The sequence below is a fragment of the Pongo pygmaeus genome, chromosome X (assembly GCF_028885625.2).
Source record: "Pongo pygmaeus isolate AG05252 chromosome X, NHGRI_mPonPyg2-v2.0_pri, whole genome shotgun sequence".
Taxonomy (NCBI): Eukaryota; Metazoa; Chordata; class Mammalia; order Primates; family Hominidae; genus Pongo; species Pongo pygmaeus.
This window is the reverse complement of record NC_072396.2, coordinates 106,911,764-106,938,880: the sequence shown is the minus strand read 5'-3', so window position 1 is coordinate 106,938,880 and position 27,117 is coordinate 106,911,764. Positions and strand designations below refer to the sequence as shown.

Here is a 27,117-nt window from a genome sequence, read left to right as displayed (position 1 = left end):
CCTTAACCATTATCCCCCAAAATAGCCATCTATTATCGCTCAGGATTCTGTGTGTTGACTGGGCTGAGCTGGGTGTTTTCTGCTTCATGGGGTATCTGTCACCTGGGGATGCAGTCATCTGGATGCTCCACACATCTGGGACATCCAAGAGGCTCACTCACATGGATGATGACTGGTACTGGTATCTCCAGCTCAGCTGGGGTTTTGCCTGGAACACTTTGGTTTGACACAGAGTCCTCCATGGGTAGGGTAGCCAGATAAAATAGAAGACACTCAGTTAAATTTGATTCCAGATAAAAAATGAATAATATTTTAGTGTGTGATGGTTATATTTATATGTCAACTTGGCTGGGCTAAAGTACACAGATAGCTCATCAAACATTATTCCGGATGTTTCTTTTAGGGTGTTTTTGAATGAGATTAAAATTTAAATTTCTGGATATTGTGTAAAGCAGATTACCATCTATACTGTGGGTAGGCCTCATCTAATCAACTGGAAGTCTGCGTAGAAAAAAAAAAAAGACTGACATCTCCTGAAGCAAAAGGAGTGTGCTGGTAGACGGCCTTTGGAATTAAACTGCAACATTGACTCTTCACTGGTCTGCAGTCTGCAAACACACCCTGCAAATTTGGGACTTCCAACTACCATAATCACGCTAGCCAATTTCTGAAAATCAATCAGTCTCTCCCCAAACCCTCTATTTAGATAGATAGGTAGACAGATAGATACATACATATACACACACATACTGTATTGGATATGTGACTCTGGATGTGGCATGCAATATTATTTTATTTGAATTCAACTGGGCATCTCATATTTTTATTTGCAAAATCTGGCAACCCTACGGGTGTAGCCTTTGGATATGTAAGTTTTATTGACCTTCTGACATGATATTTCCAATGAGGCAAGTCTAAGGAAAATGAGCAGGTAAGACTGAAAAAAAGGACAAAAGCCAGTAATACCTAGTGCTGGTGAAATAAAGGGGAAACAGACTTTCATATACACTATTGGTGCAACATTGATGTATACATTTTCTGAGGCCCATATTATTACAGCTTAATGACTTGAATGGCCTTTGTGCAGAAGTCCTATTTCTACCAACAAAGGAGTTTCAGCTGAGGATTTAGAAAACGCTCATCAAGGTGACTCTGATGTGCATCCTGGTTAAGAAGCCCTGGACACGGGGGCAGGTCAAATTAATAGATGAGTTCCCTGCTCCAGGGAGGAAAGATAGCTTCCACTTATGGAGCAGAGTGTTTAGAGGAACCTAGCTCCAGGCCCTTCTAGTGTCTGGATTTGATCTCATGACAGCCCTGCTACTGAGGTACCAGTATCCTCTCTTCTTCATGGATGTCTGCGGCTACAAAGCACATGCTCCTAACCACAGAGCTCGATGGCAAAAAAGTTGCTCAGCACGCCCATTGCCAGAGCCAGGCTCACTGCCAGAACCTGCCAGCTTGGGTACCTTGAGTTGCTGGTGGCAGATCTTTAGCATGAGGACATATACTGTCAAGGAGTTTAATCTCTGTTCTCCTTGTGTTTACCCTTCCTGCATTTCCAGCAGAAAATCAGGCTTGGGCTTCTTTCCCCCGTCTCAGGAAAGGTTTATAGCAGGGCTGGAAGCAGAAGCTATCTGAAGCCAGTGTTTGCTTCATCCTGCATGAAAATTTAAACTTAAGGAAAGGATTGGGCTGCTTGTATCTGGCAGGGAGGGGAAGGGTTCTGAGGACACAGAGAAGGGAGAAGAAGAGAGGTTTCTCCTGGACAGGGATGAGGTCAGAGGTCTACAGGTCTCTCCAGGAGTAGGGACCTAAGCATTGCTTCATATCCATGTTTGGAGAAGCTCTGTATATGGTTCATCGAGGCTGGGCATCCATCCATGAGACAGATTCTCCTGTTTGGTTGGAAGGATGGATAGCTCAGGGTCGGGAAGGGGGCTGGGGCTGAAGGTAGCAATCCAGCTAGGGAAATGGTCAGCTCAGCCCTCAGCAGTGGGGACACATGCGTGATAATGATCTGCATGCTGTATCTGGAGGATACATTTCCACAAATGGTTATTCTTTGTCAAAGAGCATGACTATTTTTAATATATACTGTCTAGTTGAAAGTTAAAATCTCTTTACTAATGAATATCCCAAACAACTACAAGATGAGAGCACCTGTTTCTCTAGATTTGTGCAATAATGGGTTTCCCAATATTATTAATATTTGCTAATGTAATATCCTATCACTGTAATGTTAGAATACTTTTCATTTTTCTCCACCTATTTCCACATAAATGGCATATTTCACACGTGCATTTCTAAATGCAAACATAACAGTCCCACTTTATGCCTCAGAATATGTCCTTGAATAGTCCTAGGGTTTGATGAGAAAACCTGATGAGTGAGTTTGTGTTTATGCTATGTCCTGTTTAAATGGAAATTGTGGAGTCATAAGAATGACATACACTGCAGCAGGAGAACAAAATGGTGGACTGTCTTTGCAGAGACAATGGGGAACATATATGAGAGAAGCAAGCATGGCCCCATCAACTCTGCCCTCTCAAGTCTGCACTGCAGAGAGTCCCTGGCATGTGTGCAAGAATGGTCATGGCAGCGTGGCCAAAATATCAAAATAGCCCCAAAGTCACCTTATTAACGACATCTCAGAAACATCATTTTCAGAAGAAATAATTTCAATAAGTGTTTGCTACAATTTGGATGTTTGACTCCTCCAAACCTCATGTTGAAATTTGATCCCCAATGTTGGAGGTGGGACCTAACAGGAGGTGGTTGGGTCATGGCGGTGGATCCCTCATGAAAGTCTTGGTGCCATCCTTGCTGTGAATGAGTGAGTGCTTGCTCCATTAGTTGCCATAAGAGCTGGTTGTTGAAAAAAGCCTAGCACCTCCCATCTCTCTTCTCCCTCTCTCGCCATGTGATCTCTGCACAAGTTAGCTCCCCATGGCCTTCCATCATGAGTGGAAGCTTCCTGAGGCCTTCATCATAAGTAGATGCCCAATCTTAAACTTTCCAACCATCAGAATTATTAGCCACATAAACTTTTTTTCTTTATAAGTTATACAGCCTCAGATATTCCTTTATAGCAACACTAAACGGACTAAGATAGTGGTATAAAAATATACGGTTTATTCCATTTACCCATCAGGACAGCAGTGTGAAGAAAGTGTGGTGAGTCCCATCTCACAGATGATCAAGCTCTGGCTCACAGATACTAAGATCCTCTCCAGATAACTGGCAGAATGGCAATGAGGTTCTATCTCTTACCCTCCCACACAATGGAACCAGCAGCTTCTTATTTGGAAGATGATAATTTTATACTTCCCCAGTATTGTTCCCTAAGGGTACTCACTCAACAGCCCTTCACATTGAAGAAGAGGATGGTAGAGATGAAATCCTGCCCTTTGGGCCATGAGGCATAGCTGTGGGGTCATATGGATTACCAGGTCTCTGAGGTTAACTGTGGGGTGAAATAAAGAAACATAACCTCATGTGGAACAAGAAAGAACAGCGAAGAGAACAAAAAACAGTGGGCCCTCCAAGGATCACCTCTACCTCTCTCTGTCTTTGCTCCCTTCCCCACCTCATTTGTCTCCTGCTCTTTGTGATAGTATGGGATGTACACAGGTATCCGAGGTACCCTGAGAGAGGACAGAACAATGGGAAGATTCAGACCATGAGAAGGGTGGATTAGGCAGCACAAGTCCTGGAGCCTGTGCCCTGGGTGTTAGTTCACCCACCAGGTGCTCCATCTCTACCTGCTTCTGTGTGCCTCACCATCACTCTACCACATAGCAACGAAGCTCCCACATAACAGAAATATGCACTCTCCAAGGGAGGCTAGCAGGGGAAGTGACTCACGCCTGAGCCCAGAACATCTCACAGTTACTGGTTTGGGTCTGGCACCAATATGCAGAGAGATCTCTGGTCTCTCTTGCTCCAGTGTCCTGAACAGCAGACAGTATGAGGCTTTCATCAAGCCCCTCAGGACTGCAAAGGAAACACACTTCTCTCATGCAGATGTGGGATAATATAAGGGGACAGGAAAACCCGGGAAACAGGAAGAAGTGGAGTGTATGGTGATTTCATTCCCTTACCCCAAACTCCATTCATGGGGTCCATGATTCAGTTGAATAGAAATGGTGGAATCGGGAGCCAAGATGGCCGAATAGAAACAGCTCCAGTCTACAGCTCCCAGCCTGAGGGACGCAGAAGACGGGTGATTTCTGCATTTCCATCTGAGGTACCGGGTTCATCTCACTAGGGAGTGCCAGACAGTGGTTGCAGGACAGTGGGTGCAGCGCACCATGCGTGAGCCGAAGCAGGGCAAGGCATTGCCTCACTGGGGAAGGGCAAGGGGTCAGGGAGTTCCCTTTCCTAGTCAAAGAAAGGGGTGACAGACGGCACCTGGAAAATCAGGTCACTCCCACCCTAATACTGCGCTTTTCCAACGGGCTTAAAAAACGGCACACCATGAGATTATATCCCTCACCTGGTTCGGAGGGTCCTATGCCCACGGAGTCTCGCTGATTGCTGGCACAGAAGTCTGAGATCAAACTGCAAGGTGGCAGCGAGGCTGGGGGAGGGGAGCCTGCCATTGCCCAGGCTTGATTAGGTAAACAAAGCAGCCGGGAAGCTCGAACTGGGTGGAGCCCACCACAGCTCCAGGAGGCCTGCCTGCCTCTGTAGGCTCCACCTCTGGGAGCAGGGCACAGACAAACAAAAAGAGAGCAGTAACCTCTGCAGACTTAAATGTCCCTGTCTGACAGCTTTGAAGAGAGTAGTGGTTCTCCCAGCACTCAGCTGGAGATCTGAGAACGGGCAGACTGCCTCCTCAAGTGGGTCCCTGACCCCTGACCCCCGAGCAGCCTAACTGGGAGGCAACCCCCAGTAGGGGCGGACTGACACCTCACACGGCCGGGTACTCCTCTGAGAAAAAACTTCCAGAGGAACGATCAGGCAGCAGCATTTGCAGTTCACCAAGATCCGCTGTGCTACAGCCACCGCTGCTGATACCCAGGCAAACAGGGTCTGGAGTGGACCTCTAGCAAACTCCAACAGACCTGCAGCTGAGGGTCCTGTCTGTTAGAAGGAAAACTAACAAACAGAAAGGACATCCACACCAAAAACCCTTCTGTACGACATCATCATCAAAGACCAAAAGTAGATAAAACCACAAAGATGGGGAAAAAACAGAGCAGAAAAACTGGAAACTCTAAAAAGCAGAGCGCCTCTCCTCCTCCAAAGGAAGGCAGCTCCTCACCAGCAACGGAACAAAGCTGGACGGAAAATGACTTTGACGAGCTGAGAGAAGAAGGCTTCAGACGATCAAACTACTCCGAGCTACAGGAGGAAATTCAAACCAATGGCAAAGAAATTAAAAACTTTGAAAAAAAATTAGACGAATGGATAACTAGAATAACCAATGCACAGAAGTCCCTAAAGGAGGTAATGGAGCTGAAAGCCAAGGCTCGAGAACTACGTGACGAATGCAGAAGCCTCAGGAGCTGATGCGATCAACTGGAAGAAAGGGTATCAGTGATGGAAGACAAAATGAACGAAATGCAGCGAGAAGGGAAGTTTAGAGAAAAAAAAATAAAAAGAAATGAACAAAGCCTCCAAGAAATATGGGACTATGTGAAAAGACCAAATCTACGTCTGACAGGTGTACCTGAAAATGACGGGGAGAATGGAACCAAGTTGGAAAACACTCTGCAGGATATTATCCAGGAGAACTTCCCCAATCTAGCAAGACAGGCCAACATTCAGATTCAGGAAATACAGAGAACACCACAAAGATACTCCTCGAGAAGAGCAACTCCAAGACACATAATTGTCAGATTCACCAAAGTTGAAATGAAGGAAAAAATGTTAAGGGCAGCCAGAGAGAAAGGTTGGGTTACCCACAAAGGGAAGCCCATCAGACTAACAGCTGATCTCTGGGCGGAAACTCTACAAGCCAGAAGAGAGTGGGGGCCAATATTCAACATTCTTAAAGAAAAGAATTTTCAACCCAGAATTTCATATCCAGCCAAACTAAGCTTCATAAGTGAAGGAGAAATAAAATACTTTACAGACAAGCAAATGCTGAGAGATTTTGTCACCACCAGGCCTGCCCTACAAGAACTCCTGAAGGAAGCACTAAACATGGAAAGGAACAACTGGTACCAGCCACTGCAAAAACATGCCAAAATGTAAAGACCATCAAGGCTAGGAAGAAACTGCATCAACTAACGAGCAAAATAACCAGCTAACATCATAATGACGGGACCAAATACACACATAACAATATTAACTTTAAATGTAAATGGGCTAAATGCTCCAATTAAAAGACACAGACTGGAAAATTAGATAAAGATTCAAGATCCATCAGTGTGCTGTATTCAGGAAACCCATCTCACGTGCAGAGACACACGTAGGCTCAAAATAAAGGGATGAAGGAAGATCTACCAAGCAAATGGAAAACAAAAAAAGGCAGGGGTTACAATCCTAGTCTCTGATAAAACAGACTTTAAACTAACAAAGATCAAAAGAGACAAAGAAGGCCATTACATAATGGTAAAGGGATCAATTCAACAAGAAGAGCTAACTATCCTAAATATATATGCACCCAATACAAGAGCACCCAGATTCATAAAGCAAGTCCTTAGTGACCTACAAAGAGACTTAGACTCCTACACAATAATAATGGGAGACTTTAACACCCCACTGTCAACATTAGACAGATCAACGAGACAGAAAGTTCACAAGGATACCCAGGAATTGAACTCAGCTCTGCACCAAGTGGACCTAATAGACATCAATAGAACTCTCCACCCCAAATCAACAGAACATACATTTTTTTCAGCACCACACCACACCTATTCCAAAATTGACCACATAGTTGGAAGTAAAGCACTCCTCAGCAAATGTAAAAGAACAGAAATTATAACAAACTGTCTCTCAGACCACAGTGCAATCAAACTAGAACTCAGGACTAAGAAACACTCAAAACCACTCAACTACATGGAAACTGAACAACCTTTTCCTGAATGACTACTGGGTACATAACAAAATGAAGGCAGAAATAAAGATGTTCTTTGAAACCAACGAGAACAAAGACACAACATACCAGAATCTCTGGGACACATTCAAAGGAGTGTGTAGAGGGAAATTCACAGCACTAAATGCCCACAAGAGAAAGCAGGAAAGATCCAAAATTGACACCAATGTCACAATTAAAATAACTAGAAAAGCAAGAGCAAACACATTCAAAAGCTAGCAGAAGGCAAGAAATAACTAAAATCAGAGCAGAGCTGAAGGAAATAGAGACACAAAAAACCCTGCAAAAAATTAATGAATCCAGGAGCTGGTTTTTTGAAAAGATCAACAAAATTGATAGACTGCTAGCAAGACTAATAAAGAAGAAAAGAGAGAAGAATCAAATAGATACAATAAAAAATGATAAAGGGGATATCACCACTGATCCCACAGAAATACAAACTACCATCAGAGAATACTACAAACAACTCTACACAAATAAACTAGAAAATCTAGAAGAAATGGATAAATTCCTCAACACATACACCCTTCCAAGACTAAACCAGGAAGAAGTTGAATCTCTGAATAGACCAATAACAAGCTCTGAAATTGTGGCAATAATCAATAGCTTACCAACCAAAAAAAGTCCAGGACCAGATGGATTCACAGCCGAATTCTACCAGAGGTACAAGGAGGAGTTGGTACCATTCCTTCTGAAAGTATTCCAATCAATAGAAAAAGAGGGAATCCTTCCTAACTCATTTTATGACGCCAGCATCATCCTGATACCAAAGCCTGGCAGAGACGCAACCAAAAAAGAGAATTTTCGACCAATATCCCTGATGAACATTGATGCAAAAATCCTCAGTAAAATACTGGCAAACTGAATCCAGCAGCACATCAAAAAGCTTATCCACCACGATCAAGTGGGCTTCATCCCTGGGATGCAAGGCTGCTTCAACATATGCAAATCAATAAATGTAATCCAGCATATAAACAGAACCAAAGACAAAAACCACATGATTATCTCAATAGATGCAGAAAAGGCCTTTGACAAAATTCAACAATCCTTCATGCTAAAAACTCTCAGTAAATTAGGTATTGATGGGAAGTATCTCAAAATAATAAGAGCTATCTATGACAAACCCACAGCCAATATCATACTGAATGGGCAAAAACTGGAAGCATTCCCTTTGAAAACTGGCACAAGACAGGGATGCCCTCTCTCACCACTCCTATTCAACATAGTGTTGGAAGTTCTGGCCAGGGCAATCAGGCAGGAGAAGGAAATAAAGGGCATTTAATTAGGAAAAGAGGAAGTCAAATTGTCCCTGTTTGCAGATGACATGATTGTATATCGAGAAAACCCCACTGTCCCAGCCCAAAATCTCCTTAAGCTGATAAGCAACTTCAGGAAAGTCTCAGGATACAAAATCAATGTACAAAAATCACAAGCATTCTTATATACCAATAACAGACAAACAGAGAGCCAAATCATGAGTGAACTCCCATTCACAATTGCTTCAAAGATAATAAAATACCTAGGAATCCAACTTACAAGGGATGTGAAGGACCTCTTCAAGGAGAACTACAAACCACTGCTCAATGAAATAAAAGAGGATACAAACAAATGGAAGAACATTCCATGCTCATGGGTAGGAAGAATCAATATCATGAAAATGGCCATACTGCCCAAGGTAATTTATAGATTCAATGCCATCTCCATCAATCTACCAATGACTTTCTTCACAGAATTGGAAAAACTACTTTGAAGTTCATATGGAACCAAAAAAGAGCCCGCATCGCCAAGTCAATCCTAAGCCAAAAGAACAAAGCCGGAGGCATCATGCTACCTGACTTCAAACTATACTACAAGGCTACAGTAACCAAAACAGCATGGTACTGGTACCAAAACAGAGATATAGATCAATGGAACAAAACGGAGCCCTCAGAAATAATGCCGCATATCTACAACCATCTGATCTTTGACAAACCTGAGAAAAACAAGCAATGGGGAAAGGATTCCCTATTTAATAAATGGTGCTGGGAAAACTGGCTAGCCATATGTAGAAAGCTGAAACTGGATTCCTTCCTTACACCTTATACAAAAATTAATTCAAGATGGATTAAAGACTTACATGTTAGACCTAAAACCATAAAAACCCTAGAAGAAAACCTAGGCAATACCATTCAGGACATAGGCATGGGCAAGGACTTCATGTCTAAAACACCAAAAGCAATGGCAACAAAAGCCAAAATTGACAAATGGGATCTAATTAAACTAAAGAGCTTCTGCACAGCAAAGGAAACTACCATCAAAGTGAACAGGCAACCTACAAAATGGGAGAAAATTTTTGCAATCTACTCATCTGACAAAGGGCTAATATCTAGAATCTACAATGAACTCAAACAAATTTACAAGAAAAAAAAAACCCATCAAAAAGTGAGCAGAGTATATTAACAGATCCTTCTCAAAAGAAGACATTTATGCAGCCAAAAGACACATGAAAAAATGCTCATCATTACCGGCCATCAGAGAAATGCAAATCAAAACCACAATGAGATACCATCTCACACCAGTTAGAATGGCGATCATTAAAAAGTCTGGAAACAACAGGTGCTGGAGAGGATGTGGAGAAATAGGAACACTTTTACACTGTTGGTGGGACTGTAAACTAGTTCAACCATTGTGGAAGTCAGTGTGGCAATTCCTCAGGGATCTAGAACTAGAAATACCATTTGATCCAGCCATCCCATTACTGAGTATATACCCAAAGGATTATAAATCATGCTGCTATAAAGACACATGCACATGTATGTTTATTGCGGCACTATTCACAATAGCAAAGACTTGGAACCAACCCAAATGTCCAACAATGATAGACTGGATTAAGAAAATGTGGCACATATACACCATGGAATACTATGCAGCCATAAAAAATGAAGAGTTCATGTGCTTTGTAGGGACACAGATGAAGCTGGAAACCATCATTCTCAGCAAACTATTGCAAGGACAAAAAACCAAACACCGCATGTTCTCACTCATAGGTGGGAATTGAACAATGAGAATACATGGACACAGGAAGGGGAACATCACACTCCGGGGACTGTTGTGGGGTGGGGTGAGGAGGGAGGGATAGCATTAGGAGATATACCTAATGCTAAATGACGAGTTAATGGGTGCAGCACACCAACATGGCACATATATACATATGTAACAAACCTGCACGTTGTGCACATGTACCCTAAAACTTAAAGTATAATAATAAAAAAAAAAAAAAAAGAAAAGAAATGGTGGAATCCCCTTCTTCCCTTCCCCAGCACCATCAGGGCACTCATTCCACCACACAGAAATGACACTGACTCACAGTGAAATTAGAAACGTGGGAGTGTTTTCCTTCTCCCAAATGCTCTCTAGTCACATGGAAAATAGTTTCTGTACACTAGAGAAACTTGACAAACCCCACCTTAATTAAATGATGAAGTTTAACATCACCAGTGACATTAAGTAGGCATCCTGACTACCAGATATAATGTTACAAGAAGGGCACTTCAACTCAATGGTATTCTTTCTCAAAACACATAATCCTGGTCTGATCACAATAAGAATAACTGGCTAAGCCTGTACTCCTCATGACTGTCAGGGTCATGAAAGACATCTGGCAGTTCCTCAAATGGATAAGCAGGGAGTTACCAGCAATTCCACTCTTAGGTACATACTCAAGAGAAATGAAAACATAAGTCTACCTGAAAACTTGTACACAAATGTATGTCGAATTGTCATTCATATTAGCCAACAACTAGAAATAATCCAAATGACTATCAACAGATAAATGGATAAAAAATGTAGTCTATTCATACAAGATTTTTCAGCCATTAGAAAGAATGACATTATGACACATGCTACACCATGGATGAACCTTGACTATATACCATAACCAGGTGAAGGAAGCCAAACAATAAAGAACAAATATTGTATGATTCCATTTATATAAAACATCTAAACAGGCAAATACATAGACACAGAAAACATTTGTGATTGCCAAGGCTGAAGCAGGAATTAACTGTATTCAAGCACGACAGGACTTTTTGAGGTAATGGAAATGTTAAAAGCTTAATTATGGTGATGGTAGCACAACTCTACACATTTACTAAAATTCATCAAATTTTACCCTTAAAATGGGTTAATTTCATTGTCTGTAAAGTATATTGCAAGAAAGCTGTTTAAAAATATGGCACTACATATTTTTATGCACTATGCCAGCGAGACAGAACTGTTCACTCCCCTGGAAAGGGGGCTGAAGCCAGGGAGCCAAGTGGTCTAGCTCAGTGGATCCCACTCCCATGGAGCCCAGCAAGCTAAGATCCACTGGCTTGAAATTCTTGCTGCCAGCACAGCAGTCTGAAGTCCACCTGGGATGCTCCAGCTTGGTGGGGGGATGGGTGTCCGTCATTACTGAGGCTTGAGTAGGCGGTTTTCCCCTCACAGCATAAACAAAGACACAGGAAAGTTCGAACTGGGTGGAGCCCACTGCAGCTTGGCAAAGCCGCTGTAGCCAGACCGCCTCTCTAGATTCCTCCTCTCTGGGCAGGGCATCTCTGAAAAAAAGGCAGCAGCCCCAGTCAGGGGCTTATAGATAAAACTCCCATCTCCCTGGGACAGAGCACCTGGGGGAAGGGGTGGCTGTGGGTACAGCTTTGGCAGACTTAAATGTTCCTGCCTGCCAGCTCTGAAAAGAGTAGCAGATCTCCCAGCATAACACTCGAGCTCTGCTAAGGGAGAGACTGCCTCCTCAAGTGGGTCCCTGATCTCCGTGCCTCCTGACTGGGAGAAACCTCCCAGCAGGGGTCAACAGACACCTCATACTGGAGAACTCCAGCTAGCATCTGACGGGTGCCTCTCTGGGATGAAGCTTCCAGAGGAAGGAACAGGCAGCAGTCTTTGCTGTTCTGCAGCCTCCACTGGTGATACCCAGGCAAATGGGGTCCGGAGTGGACTGCCAGCAAACTCCAGCAGACCTGCAGCAGAGGGGCCTGTTAGAAGGAAAACTAACAAACAGAAAGGAATAGTATCAACATCAACAAAAAGGACGTCCACACCAAAACTCCATCCATAGGTCACCAACAACAAAGACCAAAGGTAGATAAATCTGCAAAGATGGGGAGAAACCAGCGCAAAAAGGCTGAAAATTGCAAAAACCAGAATGCCTCTTCTCCTCCAAAGGATCACAACTCCTCGCCAGCAACAGAACAAAACTGGACAGAGAATGCATTTGACGAATTGACAGAAGTAGGCTTCAGAAGGTGGGTAATAACAGACTTCTCCAAGCTAAATGAGCATGTTCTAACTCAATGCAAGGAAGCTACGAACCTTGAAAAAAGGTTAGAGGAATTGCTAACTAGAATAACCAGTTTAGAGAAGAACATAAATGACCTGATGGAGCTGAAAAACACATCACAAGAACTTCGTGAAGCATACACAAGTATCAACAGCTGAATCGATCAAGCGGAAGAAAGGTATCAGGGATTGAAGATCAACTTAATGAAATAAAGCATGAAGACAGGATTAGAGAAAAAAAATGAAAAGGAATGAACAAAGCCTCCAAGAAATATGGGACTATGTGAAAAGACCAAACCTACATTTGACTGTGTACCTGAAAGTGATGGGGAGAATAGAACCAAGTTGGAAAACACTCTGCAGGATATTATCCAGGAGAACTTCCCCAACCTAGCAAGGCAGGCCAACATTCAAATTCAGGAAATACAGAGAACACCACAAAGATACTCCTCGAGAAGAGCAACCCCAAGACACATAATCGTCAGATTCACCAAAGTTGAAATGAAGGAAAAAATGTTAAGGGCAGCCAGAGAGAAAGGTCGGGTTACCCACAAAGGGAAGCCCATCAGACTAACAGCTGACCCCTTGGCAGAAACTCTACAAGCCAGAAGAGAGTGGGGGCCAATATTCAACATTCTTAAAGAAAAGAATTTTCAACCCAGAATTTCATATCCAGCCAAACTAGGCTTCATAAGTGAGGGAGAAATAAAATACTTTACAGACAAGCAAATGCTGAGAGATTTTGTCACCACCAGGCCTGCCCTACAAGAGCTCCTGAAGGAAGCGCTAAACATGGAAAGGAACAACCGGTACCAGTCACTGCAAAAACATGCCAAATTGTAAAGACCATCGAGGCTAGGAAGAAACTGCATCAATTAATGGGCAAAATAACCAGCTAACATAATGACAGGATCAAATTCACACATGACAATATTAACCTTAAATGTAAACAGGCTAAATGCCTCAATGAAAAGACACAGACTGGAAAATTGGATAAAGAGTTGAGACCCATTGGTGTGCTGTATTCAGGAGACCCATCTCACGTGCAAAGGCACACATAGGCTTGACATAAAGGGAAGGAGGAATATTTACCAAGCAAATGGAAGCAAAAAAAGCAGATGTCAGTTTATTTTTGATGAGTTTAATCTAATTGGCTGCATATTTTGTGACTTATTTATTTATATTTAGTACTACCTTTTCAAGATTTTTTCAGTCAATAAATTTGGACTTTGCACTTCTAACTAGCTTGATACAGCTCCAGACAAAGCTAAGAGTCTAGGTAAGCAGTCAATCTGGTTGTGGACTGTATCAGAAAAATGACTTTAGCAACTTATTTACAGAGGCTATGCTCAGGTTCCCGCATCCATAAAAATTGGTATAATGACTCCCATTCCCCTTTTACTTTGTAGACATCATAAAAATACATAAGATAATTAAAGGAACCCAAATATATGGGAATAAACATATAAACCTGAGGTAGGACTGTTATTATAATGATGATAAACAATAAGCATATTCAAAATCTGAGTAATTAATACAAACTGTCCAAGACCATTTTTAAATACTGCATGCATATGGAAACTTGGAAAGCAAGAAGGAATCACAAGCTGGGCTATTGGGAAAGTTTGAGAGTCCTAATCCTGCCAGAGGCACTGCAGGGTGTAGTCACTTGCAACATTCCTGTCTGACAGCTCCCAGGTTAGTAGATAGATTTGTGTCTTTCCACCAGCCTGTGCTGAAAAAGTCTTCCCTGCTATTTAAAAAGAGGCATGGTTCCACTCACTTCTGGTAGGAGCAAAGGCCAGTGGCCTGATGGGACAAATAACCTTTCCTTCTCTGACCCCAGAAAATATCCATATTAATTGGAATTGAATATTGAAATGTACCACCTTTGCATACGTCTAAAACTTGCAGCCTCTGGCTTCATTATGAGTCAGATGCCAAATGGGAAAGATAGTGGGTGGGTCCTGAAACAAGGCTTTGAGTGTTTTCTGCATCTCTGTGAGCAGCCAGGCTTTCTACTGCTTGTACCATTAAAGTTGAATATAAAACTGTCATTTAAAAGAAAGAGTGCCAGAGCATCTCTTTCCTTCTCCACTGTATTGTGGGTCCATTGACACTTCCATAGAGAAGTTTTCTTCGAAGTCCCCTTTCTGACAAGGTTTCTCTTCCAATTATTTTCTTCTTCTTCAGCTTTGAATTTATTCTTGTTCATACTTATCTCAGTTGCAATTTTTCATTTATCTGCAGGATTATTTGATTAGTGCCTTCCTTGCCAACCGAAGAGCAAATTAGAATAAATCAGGGGCTATATTTATTTTTACTAGGGCTGCCATATTTATCACAGACAAACAAGTAAACAAATAAAATAAAAAATTACAGGACACTCAGCTAAATTTGAATTTCAGATAAACACAGAATAATTTTTAGTATAAGAATGTTGTTTATCTAAAATTCAAATTTAACTAGGAATCCTGTATTTTATCCTGCAACATTTTTAGTCACAGTTTACCTTCAGGGCTTATCATAGTATTAAGAACATTGTAAGAGTTCAATTAAAATGTCTTGAATGGATGAATGCCAGATTGCAGGGAGGAAGGAAAGTATCATAACATTTTAGACAGTTGCAAATACATAAGATGGCATACTTGTATACTTATAATCCATTTCCAAAAACACTTCCTTAAAGTAAATTTTCAAAAGCCAGGAACAACCCATAGAGCTCACAGATAAAACTTTTACAGAGTAGTAGTCAGTAAAAATGTCACACCACAATTCCACCATCAACATATTTTCGATTCTCCTGATATCTATACAGAAAAGGTAACGAAAATCATATACACATCACATAATTAACTAAAAACCAAATTTGAACCAAAAAGACTCTCTTCATTTTTTACAGCATTGATTGAAATACAGTAGGCAAAACTTATAAAATATGTAGTTGTAAGTAGAAACATTCACTAGAGATCAAGGGGTGTAGAAATAGCCAGGAAAACTGGCAAATAACCCTCATAAGGTTTTGAGCGTACCTCAGATATGGTTCTTTGTCATCATTGTTATAATTGTTTGACCTAATTGCCGTCTATAAATTAAAAAGCAGATTATTGTCTTCTCAGACCCTTTTCATGTTTCTCTTTTCTTTCATTAATTTCAACAAATACTGAATGTCTATTGTGTGTAAGACAATGTCTAAAACAAAATAAAAATCTGTGTAAATGTGAAAAAAAAAATATGGTACTGACCTGGTCTTTTGTTGTACCACAGTAATGACCAAACGTTTTCATACAAAAGAATTGATGCATATGTTTTATATAAAAATGAATGCATATAGGGCCGGGCGTGGTGGCTGACACCTGCAATCCCAGCACTTTGGGAGGTCAAGGCAGGCGGATTATGAGCTCAAGAGATCGAGACCATCCTGGCCAACATGGTGAAACCCTGACTATACTAAAAATACAAAAAATTAGCTGGGCGTGGTGGTGCGTGCCTGCAGTCCCAGCTACTTGGGAGGCTGAGGCAGGAGAATTGCTTGAACCCAGGAGGCAGAGGTTGCAGTGAGCCGAGATCACACCACTGCACTCCAGCCTAGCAACAAAGCGATACTCCGTCTAAAAAAACAAAAGAATGCATATAAAAGAGTGCCTGTGTCCTAGCCCTGCTGCCTCTGTCCTGTAACTCCAAGCAATGATCATTCCTCTTCCCCCTTCCCCTCATCGCTACATCAGGTTGTGCTTGTGCACAAAATTTGATTGCATCTGATCACTTCCACGTCTTCCAATTGTGGCAATGGCATGACAGCAGGTCCATGATGGAGTCCAGGACCCACCCTATGTGATAGGATGTCGGCATTAACTAATTTCTTCAGTCCTCTGTGGCCGACCTATTGGGGAGTCTAAATGGCACAACTATGTGTGCCACTATGTCAATACATATCAAAGGGTACACACCACTTACATAAACAATTTCCCTTGTAGAAATTCATCTTCAGAATGTAGTGAAGAATGTTGATAAGCATCTGGTTATAAGGACTGCCATCCTGATAATTCTCTTTTGTCACTTCTGAGCCTGAATTTGGGAAGAGAGACCAAATGAGACACAAACCCACGAAAGGGCAGAGGGAAATGTGGTTGTCAGCACACACATATACACACACACACACACACACACTCACACAAACTGAGACATTTATCATGTTGTGTTACATTTCTCCTAAGACAGCTTGCTGGACTCAAGGAAGACACATTCAACTCACTAGCGCAAATAGCCACAGGAACTGTGCCCGTAACTGTGCCCTTCAGCAGTGCACAGACTCTGAAAAGATGCCATCCACACAGTGTAGATAATAGGAAATATCAGGACAGTCTGAATAACAAGAAGTTGTGAAAATTGATTATGTTACATCCATAGGATGGAATTCCAGAAGGCAACAAAAACGAGTTATAATGAAAGTAATGATGAGAGATGACTTCTTGTGCACCAAATTAATGATTCTCATTATTTCTAATGTGTGGAGAAACAGGTACTTTCATACTGTGATATAGGTAACATAAATTAGTAATAGTATTTTGAGTTCATTATTAATATAAAATGTTATTGTTCAAAGGGTTTTAAAATGAAACTTTTAGGAACTTATTATAAATAAATGCTTACAAACATATTTGCATATACATGAGCATGGCGTTAAGTACATTATTTTTGGTCATAGAAATGGTAAGGGAACTAAATTTTCATTGCTATAATACTAGTGAAATAAATTTGAGGGTATCCACACAATGAAATACACAGTCCAAAAAAAAAAAAAGTGAGATTTTGTGTTTAAGTATTTTAAAATGTTATCACAGACGTATGTTTCCATGAAAAGATGGTTATAATAAGGGCAAACTTGGGTTACGAAGATGATAAAAGATCTGCATCCATTTTAGCTTACCCAGGTCTCCAGCTATTTATCCATATGTCTCAAAGCATTTAAAAATATATATTTATTATTCTGACATAGTTTTCTCTTCCACATAGTAAAAAGCTCCATTTTTTAAATGGAGGCTGTCAGTATTCCTATACACTGGGAATGCCCAATTTTCCACTCAGACTTCTAGAAAACTCTGTAGGGCGGGCTTGGGCCACAACTCCTCCCTCCCACTTTCCTACTGTGATGTTCAAGCTGCATGCAGTTCAGGCTTCAGTCACGAGGGGGCACCACCGTACCACCATTGTCAAACTTCTCCACAGACGTGTTTGCATGGAGCAAAAAAAAATTCCTCACTTAAAACCTGGCGTATGAATTTACATATAGAATGACTCTAATTCTGTCAGAATAAAACTGATAAGTGTAAAAGAAGACAGTAAAATCCTCTACTCTGGGGCATCCATAAGATGAAACATGAGATACCTCTAGTGCACACTGGCAGCCCGTGACAGGCAGAATTATTGTAATTTGGTATATTTTTGAAAGCTTAGTGACTATGTATATTGCATTTTATGTGAATTATCTGTTCATATCTTTTGATGATTTTTCTACTCATTATTAAGACTTCTTCCATATCAAGGATATTATGTATTAACCATTCGAAATACTAAATATAGATAGCAAATAAACATGAACTAGTGAAAGACTATACAATTTCAGTGTTTAAAAGCAATACAACAGAATTGAACACAAATGAGCAAAGACATCAATCATATCAATAATAATAAATTGGCTTAACTCATCTATTAAAAGAAAAGTATTTCAGATTGCCTATTGAAGAAAAATCCAAAGCTGTGTTTTCCAAGTGATACACGTAAAACAAATATATTCATATAGGTTAAAAATGTAAGGATAAATATACACTAGGCAGTTGACAATATAAAGAAAGTAAGGGTTACAGTCTTGATAATTAAAAGAAAAAAACTGAGACCAAAATGGATTTAAAGAGACAAAAAAACAGTTGATAAAGTCAAAGGCTACAATTCACGAGGAAGATGGGAGCTACTAATACTTATATATGCAGTCATGTGGTAAAAATATTGATAGAGCAAAAACTACAGTAGTGCAAAGAGAAGTAGGAAGAAGCACACCGTTTAATAATAGAAATTCTACCACATTTCCTATAATCCAAAAACGTTCAGGTGGAGAAAAATTTAACAACTGTAGAGAAGACTTAAGCAACATAATTCCAAGGATAGATCTTACAGATACACTTATTCTAAATTGTGAAGCCTAATATTAGGCAACACACCTACTTTTCATATAAACATGGATCATTCATGAAAATTGATTCTATCTGAGGCTATTAAACAAAACTTGCACCCAAATGGAAATAGATTAAAATTGCAGAATTTGGTGCATATAATCATAATGAAAACAGAGCATGTACAAATTTAGCTAGAGTAGCTATCAGAGACTATTTTAAAGCATTAAATACCTATATCAATAAAAATGAAAATGAGTTAAACATTCAATTCAGAAAGTCTGATAAAGAACCACAATGTAAACTAAAAGAATGCAGACAAAAAGAATACTTAATGGTAAAATTAGAAGTGAATGTGTAAAGAAATAACATCTCAGCACAGTTGGGATGAGAAGGAAGCAAACATTGGTGCTGTGAATAATGTGTCAAAAACTGTGCTGGGATCTGGAGGAGGGTTTCCCCTTGAACTCCTCACAATGCTCTCTTGAGTATAAGAATCAAGTTTGTGTGTGTGTGTACATATAGACATACAATGTTAAATTAGCTAGTTGGAGGACAAGAACACCTATAGTATTAATGTGTGTGTGTGGTTGTATGAAGACAAATATGCAAAAGAATACTATATTTTGTCCAGGGACGCTCTCACATGTAGTAAAGTAATAAAAAAAAAGTGGAATAAATACGGCATTCTGGATATTGATTATTTCTAGGAGTCAAGAAAGGGTCACGGAGGAGTAAAGTTTTTCTTAACCTGGATTAATTTTATAGTTCTCTATACTCTTTATCTGAAATATTTCATAAGTAGCAGGGGTTTTAAGGGATATAGTGTTTTTTTTCATAAGTATAATCCATACTCAGCAAAGGCTTAATATTGAGCCAAGTGGAGAAGTTAAAAATACCAGTCCCATCATAGACTGGGAGCAGTGGCTCACGCCTGTAATCCCAGCACTTAGGGAGGCTGAGGCAGGTGGATCACTTGAAGCCAGGAGTTCGAGACCACCAGCCTGGCCAATACAGCAAAACCTGTCTGTACTAAAAATACAAAAAAAAAAAAAATTAGCTGAGTGGTTAATATGTTACATGTATGCCATTTCCAATCAGCTGCATTGTTTAAGAATTGAGGCTGATCAACTGGTAAAGGGTTCATTGGGAAGCAAATTTAGGGCAAGGCACGGTGGCTCCTGCCTGTGATCACAGAACTTTGGGGGGCCGAGGTGGGAGGATTCCTTGAGCCCGGGAGTTCGAGATGAGCCTGAACAACATAGTGAGATTCCATCTCTACCAAAAAAAAAAATTAAAAATTGGGTAGAAGTGGTGGCACACGGCTGTAGTCCCAGCTACTCAGGATGTCAGGTGTCTCACACCTGTAATCCCATCTACTCGGAAGGCTGAGGCAGGAGAATCAACTGAACCCGGGAGGCAGAAGCTGCTGTGATCCGAGATCACGCCACTGTACTCCAGCCTGCGTAACACAGCAAGACTCTGTGTCAAAAAAAATTAAATTAAATTAATTCTATCATGGTTGAAATTAACATTGGGCTATGTTCTTTGGGATTTGTGTATACATGTATGCACATGCACACTGTACATGCATTACATATACAACTCATATAATAATTAAAATACCATATGTATAGTTTAGTACACTGTATTTTTTGTTATTTTAGTTCTCCTTTTACCTTAAGTACTAACATGTGGATGAGGCATTCTGGTTAAATTACAAGGTAAAAGATATGATGCAACTTTGCTTTTTTTTTTTTTTTTTTTAAAGGTTCTTGCTCTGTCACCCACGCTGTAGTACAGTGGTGTGATCACAGCTCACTGCAGACTTGACTTCCTGGGCCCAAGCAGTCCTCCCACCTCAGCATCCTGAGTAGCTGGGACTACAGCCGTGTGCCACCACTCCTGCCTAATTTTAAAAAATTTTTTGTAGAGATGGGATCTCACTATGTTGTTCAGGCTCATCTTGAACTCCCGGGCTCAAGGAATCCTCTCACCTCGGCCTCCCAAAGTTCTGTGATCACAGGGAAGAGCCACCATGCCTTGCCCCAAATTTGCTTCCCAATGAACCCTTTACCAGTTGATCCGGCCTCAATTCTTAAACAATGCATCTGATTGGAAATGGCATACAGGTAACATACTGAATAATATGATATGTTTGGGTCTGCTCATGAGTATAGACTTCCTTTAATCTATGTATCACTGTCCAACAGTTAATTTATTATAGGTTCATGAAACATAATACCTGGCCATGTATTCCTGCTCCTATTATTCACCCTTTTGATAGTTAAAATGAATAATAAAATATGCTAACAATTATAAGGTATATGGTATTAATAGATTAATTGCTTACTATAGATCATACAACCAAAAAATGATGGTTCCCAGGGTCAAATTCAGAAACTTCTCACCCCAAAACCCACACCTCTAATCACTGTTTCTACACTGTTTCTACACTGAGTGCTCCTCTGCGTTTGGGCTGAGGCCAACAAAGGGAAGGGGCTTTCTCAAAGACCTGTGGTCAGTTGATGGGTTTTGCAGCTGGGGTACAAGGTTAATGATTCTCATCTTCAGTCCAGCTGGCCCATTAATATTCCTGGCTCTTCTGTACTATTTCTTCTTGGGGCTCAATAAGAAATTCCAGAGGGATCATGGTGGATGGGAGGCAAGACTAGATTGTAGCTCCCACGTGGACAGACAGAGCAGTGTGTGGAGACTCGCATCGTGTACTTTTGCTCCAGAACTACTGCAGAAATAAACAAGGAAAGCTGAGAGAACCCAAAGACCTTCTGAAAGAAGGAGATTGTTCCTGCAGGACCCAGGAGACACCCCAAATACTGTGAGTGCCCAAGCTATGGAAGTGGGAAAGGGGGATCATCCACCCCCGAACACACACCCTCACTGGGGAACCTGAAAGACTAGACCATGGAAAAAGATTCTGACCTCACCTGGAGCTGAGTCAATTCAGAAAGCCGAGCGAAATACAGGGGTAGAGGAAGCAGGAGAAAAAACCCTGTGGGCTCCCTGGGTCCCCTAGGAAGCTATTTCTGCCTTGTCTCACAGAAGTCCTTGGGGAGGGCTACCAGAGCTACTGGGAAAAGACCACAGGGAGAAGGAAACCTCCAGTTGAACTCCAGTTGAACTTTGTAACAATTCCAACCGAATGTGAAGTCTCCTGGCCAGAACTCAGGGGAAGGCATGAATCTGGTGTACAGATGCCACAGGAAAGGAGGCATGAAAGCCCAGCTTGCTTTCGCACCTGGGAGGCTGGTAGCCTGGGGCAAGTTCTCAGCCCTGCTCACCCACTGCCTGGAAACACACTTGGTGCTGCTGGGGAACCATGGTGGGAGTGAGACCAGCCTCTTGGGTTGCATGGGAGCTGGGCGAGGCCTGTGACTGTCAGCTTTCCCCTGCTTCCCTGACAACCTGCAAGACACAGCAGAGGCAGCCATAATCCTCCTGGGAATTTAACTCCATTGACCTAGGAACCACATTCCCATCCCCCACAGCAGCTGCAAGAACAGCCTAAGGGGAGTCTGAGCTCAGACACGCCTAGCCCTGCCCCCACCTGATGGTCCTTCCCTTCCCACACTGGTAGCTGAAGACAAAGGGCATATACTCTTGGGAATTCTAGGGCCCTACCCACCTGATCCTCCCTATACTACCACAGCTGATGCTCTCTTCAAAGCACCACCTCCTGGCAGGAGGCCAACCAGCAAAAAATAGCGCATTAAACAACCAAAACCAAGGACCCTCACAGAATCCATTTTAGCCCCCTGCCACCTCCACTGGAGCAGGTGCTGGTATCCACAGCTGAGAGACCTGCAGATGGTTCACATCACAGGACTCTGTGCAGACAACCCCTGGTTCCAGCCTGAGCCTGCTAGGTGGCTAGATGCCTAGATGCCCAAGAGAGATAACAATCACTACAGCTCAGCTCTCAGGAAGCCATATCCCTAGGAAAAGGGAGAGTACTACATCAAGAGAACACCCCAGGGGACGAAAGAATCTGAACAACAGCCTTGAACCCTAGACCTTCCCTCTGACAGAGCCTACCTAAATGAGAAGGAACCAGAAAAACAATTATAGTAATATGACAAAAGAAGGTTCTTTAACAACCCCCAAAAATCACACTAGCTCACCAGCAATGGATCCATACCAAGAAGAAATCCCTGATTTACCTGAAAAAGAATTCAGAAGGTCAGTTTTTAAGCTAATCAAAGATTCACCAGAGAAAGGTGAAGTCCAATTTAAGGAAATCAAAAAAGTGATACAAGAAACGAGGGAAAAAATCTTCAGTGAAATAGATAGCATAAATAAAAAACAATCAAAAGGAAATTATTTCAGGAAATAATGGACGCACTTAGAGAAATGCAAAATGCTCTGAAAATTCTCAGTAACAGAATTGAACAAGCAGAAGAAAGAACTTCAGAATGCAAAGACAAGGTTTTCGAATTAACCCAATCCAACAAAAACAAAGAAAAAATAATTAAAAAAATGAACAAAGTCTCCAAGAAGTCTGGGATTATGTTAAACAACTAAACCTAAGAATAATCCATGTTCCTGAGGAAGAAGAGAAATCTAAAAGTTTGGAAAACAGATTTGGGGGAATAATTGAGGAAAACTTCCCACGCCTTACTAGAAACTTAGACATCCAAATACAAGAAGCTCAAAGAACACCTGGGAAATTCATTGCAAAAAGATCATCGCCTAGGCACACTGGCCTCATGTTATCTAAAATTAAGATGAAGGAAAGAATCTTAAGAGCTGTGAGGCAAAAGCGTCAGGTAACCTATAAAGGAAAACCTATCAGATTAACAGCAGATTTCTCAGCAGAAACCCTACAAGCTAGAAGGGATTAGGGTCCTATCTTCAGCCTCCTTAAACAAAATAATTATCAGCCAAGAATTTTGTATCCAGTGAAACTAAGCTTCATAAATGAAAGAAAGATACAGTCTTTTTCAGATGAACAAATGCTGAGAGAATTTGTAGTGCTACAAGAACTGCTAAAAGGCGCTCTAAATCTTGAAACAAATCCTGGAAACACATCAAAACAGAACCTCTTTAAAGCATAAATCTCACAGGACCTATAAAACAAAAATACAATTTAAAAAAAAACACAATGTATACAGGAAAAAAAAATAGCACGATGAATGGAATAGTACCTCACATCTTAATACTAATCTTGAATATAAATGGCCTAAATGCTTCACTTAAAAGATACAGAATTGCAGAATGGATAAGAATTCACCAACCAACTATCTGCTGCCTTCAAGAGACCAACCTAACACGTAAGGACTCATATAAACTTAAGGTAAAGGGGTGGAAAAAGACATTCCACACAAATGGAGACCAAAAGTGAGCAGGAGTAGCTATCCTTATATCAGACAAAAAAACTTTAAAGTAACAGCAGTTACAAAAGACAAAGCGGGACAATATGTAACTATAAAAGGCCTTGTCCAACAGGAAACTATCACAATCCTAAGTATATATGCACCTAACACTGGAGCTCCCAAATTTATAAAACAATTACTACTACACCTTAGAAATGAGATAGACAGCAACACAATAATAGTGGGGGACTTCAATACTCCATTGATAGCACTAGACAGGTCATCAAGACAGAAAGTCAACAAACAGTGGATTGAAACTATACCCTAGAACAAATGGACTTAACATATATTTACAGAACATTCCATTTAACAACCACAGAATATACATTCTATTTAACAGAGAATTTGACACTACCAAGCCAGCACTACAAGAACTGCTAAAAGGAGCTCTAAATCTTGAAACAAATCCTGGAAACACATCAAAACAGAACCTCTTTAAAGCATAAATCTCACAGGACCTATAAAACAAAAATACAATTTAAAAAAACACAAGGTAGACCAAGATAAACTCCAAGATAGACCATATGATACACCACAAAATGAGCCTCAATAAATTTAAGAAAATTGAAATTATAACAAGTACTCTCTCAGACCACAGTGGAATAAAACTGAAAATCAACTCCAAAAGGAACCTTCAAAACCATGCAAATACATGGAAATTAAATAACCTGTTCCTGAATGATCATTGGGTCAAAAATGAAATCAAGATGGAAATTTAAGAATTCTTCAAAGTGAACGACAATAGTGACATAGCCTATCAAAACCTCTGGGATACAGCAGAGGTGGTGCTAAGAGGAAAGTTCATAGCCCTAAACACCTAGGTCAAAAAGTCTGAAAGAGCACAAACAGACAATCTAAGGTCACAGCTCCAGGAATTTGAGAAACAAGAATAAACCAACCCCAAACCCAGCAGAAGAAAGGAAATAACCAAGATTAGCGCAGAACTAAATAAAATTAAAACTAAGAAAAACAATACAAAAGATAAATGAAACAAAAAGCTGGTTCTTTGAAAAGATAAATAAAATTGATAGACCATTAGCAAGATTAACCAAGAAAAGAAGAGAGAAAATCCAAACAAGCTCAATTAGAAACAAAACAGGAGATACTACAACTGACACCACAGAAATATAAAAGGTCATTGAAGGCTACTATGAACACCTTTACGCAAATAAACTAGATAACCAAGGGGAGATGGATAAATTCCTGGAAATATACAACCCTCCTAGATTAAACCAGGAAGATATAGAATCTCTGAACAGACCAATAACAAGCAGCGAGATTGAAATGGTAATTTAAAAATTGCCAACAAAAAAAGTCCAAGACCAGATGGATTCACAGCTGAATTCTATCAGACATTCAAAGAAGAATTGGTACCAATCCTATCGCCACTATTCTAAAAAACAGAGAAAGAGGGAATCCTCCCTAAATCATTCTGTGAAGCCAGTATCACCTTAATACCAAAACCAGGGAAGGACATAACAAAAAAAAAACTACAGATCAATATCCCTGATGAACACAGATGTAAAAATCCTTGGCCAGGCGTGATGGCTCATGCCTGTAATCCCAGCACTTTGGGAGGCCAAGGCAGGTGGATCACTTGAGGTCAGGTGTTCGAGACCAGCCTGGCCTACATATGGTGAAACCCTGTCTCTACTAAAAATACAAAAATTAGCCAGGTGTGGTGGCACGCACTTGTAATCCCAGCTACTTGGGAGGCTGAGGTGGGACTGCTTGAACCTGGGAGGTGGAGGCTGGAGCGAGCTGAGATCACACCACTGCACTCCAGCCTGGGCAACAGAGTGAGACTTCATCTCAAAAAAAAAAAAAAAAAAAAAAAAAACCTCAACAAAATACTAGCGAACTGAATCCAACAACATATCAAAAAGAAAATCCACCATGATCAAAAATCACATGACCATCTCAACAGACACAGAAAAAGCATTTGACAAAATCCAGCATCCCTTTATCATTAAAACTCTCAGAAAAACTGGCATACAAGGGACATAACTCAATGTAATAAAAACAATCTATGACAAACCCACAGCCAACATAATACTGAATGGGGAAAAGTTGAAAGCATTCCCTCTGAGAACTGGAACAAGACAAGGATGTCCACTCTCACCACTCCCATTCAACATAGTAGTAGAAGTCCTAACCAGAGAAATCATACAAGAGAAAGAAATAAAGGGGATCCACATGGGTAAAGAGGAAGTCAAACTGTCGCTGTTTGCTGATATTATTGCATACCTAAAAAACCCTAAAGACTACTCCAAAAAGCTCCTAGAACTGATAAACTAATTCAGCAAAGTTTCCAGATACAAAACTAATGTACAGAAATCAGTAGCACTCCTATACACCAACAGCAACCAAGCTGAGAATCAAATTAAGAACTCCTTTTATAATAGCTGCAAAAAAATAAAATAAAATACTTAGGAATACACCTAACCAAGGAGGTGAAAGACCTCTACAAGGAAAACTACAGAACACTGCTGAAAGAAATTATAGACGACACAAACAAATGGATACACATCCTATGCTCATGGATGAGTACAATCAATATTGTGAAAATGACCATACTGTCAAAAGCAATCTACAAATTCAATGCAATTCCCATCAAAATACCACCATCATTCTTCACGGAACTAGAAAAAACAATCCTAAAATTCACATGGAACCAAAAAAGAGCCTGTATAACCAAAGCAAGACTAGGCAAAAAGAACAAATCTGGAGGCATCACATTACCTTATTTCAAACTATACTATAAGGCCAGAGTCACCAAAACAGCATGGTACTGGTATAAAAATAGGCACATAGACTATATTTAAAACATTTATATATATAAAACAGAATAGAGAACCCAGAAACAAAGCCAAATACTTAGAGCCAACTGATCTTCGACAAACCAAACAAAAACTTCAAGTAGGGAAAGCACACCCTATTCAACAAATGGTGCTGGGATAATTGGCAAGCCACATGTAGAACGATGAAACTGGATCGTCATCTGTCATCTTATAAAAAATCAACTAGAGATGGATGAAAAACTTAAATCTAAGACCTGAAACTACAAAAATTCTAGAAGGTAACATCAGAAAAACCATTCTAGGCATTGGCTTGGGCAAGGATTTCATGATAAGAAACCGAAAGCAAATGCAATAAAAACAAAGATGAACTGCTGGGACTTAATTAAACT

General features: G+C 40.6%; 1 protein-coding gene across 50 annotated transcripts in view; it reads right to left on the bottom strand.

Annotated features, from left to right (window-relative positions):
* Nucleotides 1-27,117, bottom strand: part of LOC129023809 (ras-related protein Rab-40A-like) — a 194,516-nt gene that overhangs the window by 81,939 nt on the left and 85,460 nt on the right. For 36 of the 50 annotated variants that reach the window (XR_010125408.1, XR_010125410.1, XR_010125407.1 and 33 more), the window contains one exon: nt 16,322-16,432. The exons of 10 other annotated variants lie outside the window; for them this stretch is intronic. The gene's annotated coding sequence lies outside the window, so the exon portion shown is untranslated. Of the gene's footprint in view, nt 1-3,358; nt 3,467-4,103; nt 4,267-16,321; nt 16,433-27,117 lie in introns of all 50 variants that reach the window. 4 more of the 50 variants (XR_010125392.1, XR_010125386.1, XM_063660306.1 and 1 more) reach the window with 2 other exon arrangements.